This window comes from Dromiciops gliroides, chromosome 4 (assembly GCF_019393635.1).
Source record: "Dromiciops gliroides isolate mDroGli1 chromosome 4, mDroGli1.pri, whole genome shotgun sequence".
Classification (NCBI taxonomy): Eukaryota; Metazoa; Chordata; class Mammalia; order Microbiotheria; family Microbiotheriidae; genus Dromiciops; species Dromiciops gliroides.
Window position 1 is genome coordinate 181904661 of NC_057864.1, and position 8548 is coordinate 181913208.

Below are 8548 nucleotides of genomic sequence, written 5' to 3' on the forward strand. Positions count from 1 at the left end.
ATTTGAATCAGACTTGATTTTGAACTCAGGCCTGTATTCCTCTTCCCCCACTTTGCCTCCAGGTGCTAGGGGATTAAAAGCTTCTAGAGGGTGGGTCATTGCCTCCAGGCATGCAAAATTAGAGCAACAATTAGTGTTAGAACTGGGAAAAGCTGCGGGAATCTCTACAGGTTTCTCTGAAAAAGCATGGTTGGGAGAGGGAGAGATATTTCCTTGTGTGAGTAAGTTGCTGGCTCTTTTAACAAAAATAAAAAGAAAAATAGAAAATCCACAAAAACAAAGCATTAACATGATCTTATCTCCCATTTGTCTGGTTAAACAGACTAAAATCAAAAATAGGGTAATTAGGGAGTTTAAAAGGTCCATTCGAAAAAATTTAAAGGGAAAACACAGTCAGTGCGCCAGTACTTAGCAGTTTAAAGGGTAGGAGAAATTTCTTACCCAACCGGAAGATCAGAAGTGAGGTTCAGCTTTCCTCTTCGTGGTCAGCCATCTGTAAGGGGTTAAAATTCTAGCTTGTCTGTCTAAAATATCTAATGAGTGGTCGCCAATAAATTATAAGCTTTAGCAAGAGTTAGACTTTTAAGCATTTATTAAGGAGAATAAGAATTTGGTAAAGAGAGAGAGAAAGGCCTAGATTTCTATCTATTAAAGGGAGAGCACATTTTTAGCTCCCTTCTCCACCAGAGTCCAGAGGAAAAAGCCCAAGACTGAGCGCCAGTCTCTTCCTTCCTCCTCCCACTAGTCCGCGTCACTTCCTGACTCCTAGTCTTGCCCTCAAAGACCTTCCCTTCATGGGCAGAACTCTTCTACAGTAAGTATCCAGCAGGTGGCGTTATTCCAATCGTTACAGAAGCTAGTGACTTTGTGAGACATCAAGAAAAAAATCAAATCAAAAGATTTTTAAGATATTAGAAATTAGAAATATCTTATTGGAAAGAGAACAATCCCATTGAAACAGAAATCTATGGAGATAATTTAGGATTTGTTTTATTACTGAAAGCCATCATAAAAAATGCTTGGGCATTTCTAGAAATTATCAAGAAATACTGCTCTGATATTGTAGAACTGGAGAGTAAAGTAGTTACCATGCATATCCTTTGATGAAGCAATAGGTTTGTGAACTACAATAATGATACTCATGTTATTTGAGTAATTTATTAATTTTATTTAATAATTTTATTAATATGTCCAGCAGGATATTAGTAAAATGAAGTGTATGGCCATGTCTCTGTGACTAAAGACCCCCTCTAGTGGTCGAGTCTTGTTTCATATACCTTTCCCCTGTAGGAAGTCTATCACAATGCAAACAAATCTACCTAGTTGATGTGATTTGGATGTTGTTACATTAAAATGATTTCTAGGGATGACAACAGAGGATCTAAGACTTCTGACCCAAAGTTCTTTTACCTAGTTGTGGCTTAATTTCATCAGTAATGTCCTTGGACCATCTAGACTAAAGGATCTGTCTCCATCCAGACTCCTTGGTGAGCTTGTGTTTGGTTGACTCTTTAGAACCCTATATTCAGGGAGAACTCAGACCTTGAGTGAGGTAGGAACAAAGGCCTAAGAAAGAAGGGAAGATCCCTGGGCTCCCCAAGACATGGATTATTAACAATTATTTCTCACAAACTCTACTAGATCTGTATCAAAAAGAGATAAAATCAAAAAGGAAAAGGATCTACTTGTAAAGAAAAATTCAAAGCAACTGTTTTAATGGTGGCAAGGAACCAGAAATGATGGAGTCTCCATTAATTCGGTAATGGCCCAAGAAGTTTTTGTATATGATTATGATGGAATACCACTGTTATATAAGTAATAACAATCAGAAAGCTCTAAGAAAAATGGACTCAACTGAAACTATGGAAAATGTATAGAGATAAATTAGGAGAACATTCTATAGAATAACAACAATATTTTATGATTATCCCCTGTGAATAACTTAGCTTTTCTTAGCAAAGCAATGACCCAAGGAAGTTCTATAGGACTTATGATGAAAAATGCTTTCCTTCTCCAGAGAAAGAATTGATGGAGTTTGAATACAGATTGTAGCATACTTTTTGTTAACTTTTCTTATTTTTCTTTTTTCCTCAATGTTTTCTTGAACAATATGATTTACAGGGAAATATATTTTGCATGACTAAACAAATATAACTCATATCAGGTTGCTTTCCTTTTGAAGGTAGGAGGAGAGAAGGCAGAGAAAAAGTGAGAGAGAGAGACTGAGGGAGGGTGAGACACAAAACAGAGGGAAGAAGGGAAATTTTGGAACTCAAAATTTGTAAAAAACGAATGTTGAAATTATTTTATATGTAATTGGGAGAAATAAAATATTAAATTAAATATTTTAATTATGAAAGAGGATTGTGTTCTTGACTAGATAACGTTTTGTAACTAAACTCCTTCAGAATTATCAAATGACAAAAGGCTGGGAAACAAAATAGCTTGGTTAATTTAACTGTGTCCCAAAGAAGCATTTAATTACTAATGATGATCATCCAATTAAAGATTTATTCATTATGAGGAATGGACTTCTGTTTTAAAAAAATAAAATGAGGATTTGCCTAGACTTCTTCTGATTGGGGAAAAATGACATGGTCTCATTGCAGAGCAACATGATTGTACTGTGATGGAGGATTTTGCATTGAAGCCACTACAGGGATAGGAAGGCAGCTTCTATTCCATCCTAGGAGTCAGGCAGAGACTTTGTGGTTATGGAGGTAAGATGTGTAACATTGATGCCTCAGGAAGAAAGACCATATCAATAGAAACACTTCATTACCTTAACTTTGCCTCTTTGATACTCAGATTTTTATTTCCTCTTGGTATTGTGAAGGACTAAACATGAAAAAAAAAATGATCTAGTTTCCACAGTAAAAGGTTGGAACAACTGAAGTAAAAAAAGCAGGGGCAGCAATCCCTATTTCAGACAAAATAAAGGCAAAAATAGATCTTATTAAAACTGATAATGAAGGAAACTACATCATGCTAAATATAGGCTAGATAATCAAGTGATATCCGTACTAAACATGTATGTGCCAAGTGGTATAGCATCCAAATTCTTAGAGGAGAAGTTAAATGAGTTATAAGAGGAAATAGACAGTGAGACTATACTAGTAGGAGATCTGAATATTTCCCTCTCAGAATTAGATAAATCTAACCACAAAATATATAAGAAAAAATTTAAAGACGTGAATAGAATGTTAGAAAAGGTAGATATGTTAGAAATCTGGAGAAAATTGAATGGGTGTAAAAAAGGAATATACCTTTTTCTCAGTGGTACATGGCACATATTCACAAATTGACCATGTATTAGGGCACAAAAAACTCAGTCAAATGTAGAATAACAGAAATAGTAAATTAATCCTTCTCAGATCATAGTGAAATAAAAATTACATGGAATAAAGACCCATGGAAAGGTAGATTGAAAATTAATTGGAAAGTAAATAATTCCATTCTAAAGAATGAGTTGGTCAAACAACAAATCATAGAAACAATAACTTCATCCAAGAGAATGACAATAATGAGACAACATACCAGAATTTACAGGATACAGGCAAAGCAGTGCTAAGGGGAAGTTTTATATCTCTAAATGCTTATATCAAGATAAAAGAGAAAGAGGATATCAATGAATTGGTCATGAAATTTAAAAAGCTAGAAAATAACAAATTAAAAATCCCCAATTAAATACTAAATTGATAATCCGGAAGATTAAAGGACAAACTAATAAAATTGAAAGGAACAAAACTATAGAATTAATCAATAAACCCAAGAGCTGGTTTTATGAAAAAAAAAACCAACAATAAAATAGATAAACCATTGGTCAATTTGATTAAAAAAAAGAAAGAATAAAACCAAATTACCAGTTTCAAAAATGAAATGGGTGATTTTACTACCAATGAAGTGGAAATTAAAGTATTAATTAGGAACTATTTTGCACAACTGTATGCCAATAAATTTGACAATCTAAGTGAAATAGATAAATATTTCCAAAAATACAAACTTCCCAGGTCAACTGAAGAGGAAATAAAATCCTTAAATAAGCCCATATTTAAAAAATAAATTGAACAAGCTATTAATGAACTCCCTAAGAAAAAATTGCCAGGGCCAGATGGGTTTACAAGTGAATTCTACCAAACATTTAAAGAACAATTAATTCCAATATTATACAAATTATTTTTAAAAATAGGTGAAGAATGAGTTCTGCCAAATTCCTTTTATGACACAAATATCGTGTTGATACCAAAACCAGGCAGAGCCAAAACAGAGAAAGAAAATTATAGACCAATTTCCCTAATGAATATTGATGCTAAAATCTTAAATAAGATATTAGCAAGGAGATTAAAGCAAGTGATCACCAGGATAAACCACTATGACCCGGTGGGATTTATACCAGGAATGCAGGGCTGGTTCAACATTAGGAAAACCATCAACATAATCAACCACATCAATAAGAAAACTAACCCAAATCATATGATTATCTCAATAGATGCGGAGAAAACTTCTGACAAAATACAGCACTTATTCCTAAAAAAAACAGTAGAGAGCTTAGGAATATGTGGAGCTTTCCTTAAAATAATCAGCAGTACCTATCTAAAACCAAAAGCAGGCATTATATGTAATGGAGATTAGTTAGAGGCCTTCCCAATAAGATTAGGGGTGAAACAGGGATGTCCATTATCACCTCTCTTATTTAATATTGTACTAGGAATGTTAGCATTACCAATCAGAGAAGAAAAAGGAATTAAAGGAATTAGAATAGGCAAGGAGGAAACAAAACTATCACTCTTTGCAGATGATATGATAGTATATTTAGAGATTCCTAGAGAATCAACTAAAAGTTACTTGAAATAATTAACAATTTTAGCAGTTACAGGATATAAAATAAATCCACATAAATCTTCAGCATTTCTATACATGAACAACAAAGTCCATCAGTAAGAGATAGAAAGAGAAATTCCATTTAAAGTAATGGTAGATAATATAAAATACTTGGGAGTCTATTTGCCAAGACAAACCAATGAACTCTATGAACACAATTACAAAACACTTTTCACACAAATTAAATCAGATCTAAATAATTGGGTAAATATCATTTGCTTATGGATAGGCCAAGCTAATATAATAAAAATGACAATTCAACCTAAATTAATTTACATATTCAGTGCCATACCAATCAGAGTACCTAAAAATTATTTTATAGAGCTAGGAAACACAACAACAAAATTCATCTGGAAAAACAAAAGGTCTGGAATATCAAGGGAACTAATGAAAAAAATTTACAGGAAGGTGGGCAAACTATACCAAATCTGAAACTTTGCTATAAGATGGGAGTCACAAAGTGGCAGTCATCAAAACTCTTTGGTACTGGCACTAGTACTGGTATTGGTAATAGAGTGGAGTATCAATGGAAAGCTTAGGCACAAGGGACAGAGTAGTAAATGACTTTAGTAATGTACTGTTTGGTAAACTCAAAGACTCCAGCTTCTGGGATAGGAGCTCAGTATTTGACAAAAACTGCTGGGAAAAGTGGAAGATAGTATGACAGAAACTAGGCATAGACCAACATCTTACACCTTATACTAAAATAAGGTCAAAATGGTACATGATTTAGGCGTAAAAGGTGATACCATAGGCAAATCAGAAGAGGAAGGAATAGTTTACCTCTCAGATCTTTGGAAAGGAGAACAGTTTATGACCATCAAGAGATAGAAAATATTATGAAATGCAAAATGGCTGATTTTAATTACATGAAATTGAAAAGTCTATGTACAAACTGAAGCAATGCATCCAAAATTAGAAGGGAGACAGAAAGCTGGGAAACAGTTTTTATAGGCAGTACTTCTGATAAAGGCTTCATTTCTAAAATATATTGGGACCTAAATCAAATATATCCAAGTCATTCTCTAATTGAGAAATGGTCAAAGGATATGAACAAGCAGTTTTCTGATGGACAAATCAAAACTTCTATAGTGTCGAATGAAAAAATGCTCTAAATCACTAGTGATTAGAGAAATGCAAATTAAAACAACTTTGAGGTACCACTTGACACCTATCAGATTGGCTACCATGACAAAAAAGGAAAATAATAAATGTTGGAGAAGCTGTGGGAAAATTGGAACACTAATGCATTGTTGATGGAGCTGTGAACTGATCCAACTATTCTGGAGAGCAATTTTGTACTATACCCAAAGGGCTATGGGACTGTTCATACCCTTTGACCCAGCAATACCACTACTATGTGCTTTTCCCAAAGAGATCACAAAAAAGGAAAAGGACCCACATACTATTTCTAGTTTTTGTTTTTGTTTTTTGAGTTTTTTTTCCTTTTTACTCTGATTCTTCTTACACAGCATGACTAATGCAGAAATATTTTAATGTGATTGTACATATATGTCCTATATCATATTGCTTGCTGTCTTTGGGAGGGGAGCAGAAAGGGAGAGAGGGAGAAAAATTTGAAATGAGAAATTTTATAAAAACAAATGTTGAAAACTATCTCTACATGTAACTGGAAAACAATAAAATACTTTTATGGGAAAAAATTATTGGACTACCTGAAAACCATGATCAAAAAAGAGCCTAGACACCATATTCCAGGAAATTATCAAGGAGAATTGGCCTGATACCCTAAAACAGAGGATAAAATAGTAATTTAAAGTACCAACCAATCACCTAGTGAAAGAAAACCCAAAATGAAAGCTCCAAGCAATATGATAGACAAATTCCAGAATTATCAGGTGAAGGAGAAAATACTGCATGCATCCAGAAAGAAACATTTTAAATACCATGGAGCCATAGTCAGGATTACACAGGACCTGGCACCTTCAATATTAAGGAATCAGAAGGCTTGGAATATGATATTTTGGAAAGGCAAAGGACCTCAGATTGCAACCAAGAATCAACTACCCAGCAAAATTGAGCATTATCTTTCAGGGGGAAAGTTGGACATTCAATGAAATAGGGGATTTTCAAGGTTACCTGATGAAAAGACTAGAACTGAAGAGAAAATTTGATCTTCAGATACAAGACTCAAAAGAATTATAAAAAGGTAAATGGGAAAAAAAAAACATCATTCCATAAGGTTAAACTGTTTACATTCCTACACAGGAAGATAATATGTATAACTCTTGAAAACTATATCTCTATTGGGGCAGATAGAAGGAGTATAAAAATGGGGTATAGGTATAATTTGATTTTGATGTGATGATATAATGAAAATCAAGGGGTAAAAAAGGAGTGTATGGGGAGCAGAGGAAAGGGGAGGTGGAATGGGATTAATTATAGCTTATGTAGAGGTGCAAAAATCCTATTAAAAAAGGGAAAAGGGAAAGAAGGGAGGGGTGAACATCTTCTCAACCTTGCACCACATTTGGTTCAAAGAGGACATAACATATATACTTATTTGGAAAAAGAAATTTAGTTTACAAATAGGGAAGTAAAAGGGAAAGGTGGAAAGTGGGGGCACTGATAGAAGGGAGGGCAGATTGAAGGAGGTAGTGGTCAGAAGCAAAAGACTGGTGAGGAGGGATAGGGTGAAAAAAAAAGTACAAAGAAAGGGGAAAATAGGATGGAGGGAAGTAGACAGTAATCATAACTGTGAATGTGAATGGGGTGAACTTTCCTATAAAATGGAAACGAACAGCAGAGTGAATTAGAAACCAGAATCCTACATTATGTTGTTTACAAGAAACACATTTGAAGAAGAGAGATACACACAGAGTAAAGGTAAAAGGTTGGAGCAGAATATATTATGCTTCAGCTGAAGTAAAAAAAAAAAAAGAGCAGGTGTAGCAATCCTTATCTCAGACAAAGCAAAAACAAAAATAGATCTAATTCGAAGAGATAAGGAAGGAAACTACATCTTGCTAAAAGGTACCATAGACAATGAAGTAATATCAATACTAAACATACATTCACCAAGTGCAATACTAAAAATATATCCACCAAGTGGTATAGCATACAAATTCTTAGAGAATTTAAATGAGTTAAAAGAGGAAATAGACAGCAAAATCTATACTAGTGGGGGATCTTAATCTTCCCCTCTCAGAATTAGATAAATCTAACCACAAAATAAATAAAAGGTAAAGAGGTGAATACAATTTTAGAAAAAGCAGATATGATAGACCTCTGGAGAAAACTGAATGGAGAAAGAAAGGAACATACATTGTTTCTCATTGGTACATTGCATCATGTCTTAGGGCACAAAAACCTCACAGTCAAATATAGAAAGACAGAAATAGTAAATGCATCTTTTTCAGATCATGATGTAATAAAAGTTACATGTAATAAAGAATCATGGAAAGGTAGACTGAAAATTAATTGGAAACTAAATAATCTCATCCTAAATAATGAGTGGGTCAAACAACAAATCATAGAAACAATGAATAACTTTATCCAAGAGAATGACAACAATGACACAACATACCAAAACTTATGGGATGCAGTCAAAGGAGTTCTTAGGGGAAATTTTATATCTCTAAGTGCTCATATGAATAAAATAGAGAAAGAAGAGAGCAAAAAATTGGGCATGCTACCAAAAAAGCTA